Raw genomic sequence first — 293 nt, 5'->3', positions numbered from 1 at the left:
TCGCCGACCCCCGCCACCCCCCGGGGGAGGACGTCAAAGGTAGAGGCCGCAGGGGGCGGAGCCGCCGGAGTGGGGCGGGACGCGAGGGGGCGGGGCCAGCGGAGGGCGGGCCTTCTGTTGAGGGGGAGGGGCAGGCCGGGACGGAGGGGCGGGTCCCAGCCCACGGCCGGAGAGGAGGAAGGAGCCGAGACCGAAGAACCCAGAACCGGGGTCGTCGAAACGGAAAGCGAGAAGCGGGGAGGGAACATATGGAGGTGGGCGGGGCCACACGGGAAGAGGGTGGGGCTCGTGGG

Source organism: Carlito syrichta, unplaced genomic scaffold (genome assembly GCF_000164805.1).
Source record: "Carlito syrichta isolate Samal-C Ts95f unplaced genomic scaffold, Tarsius_syrichta-2.0.1 Scaffold303154, whole genome shotgun sequence".
NCBI classification, from domain to species: Eukaryota; Metazoa; Chordata; class Mammalia; order Primates; family Tarsiidae; genus Carlito; species Carlito syrichta.
Note: the sequence above shows the minus strand (reverse complement) of the source record.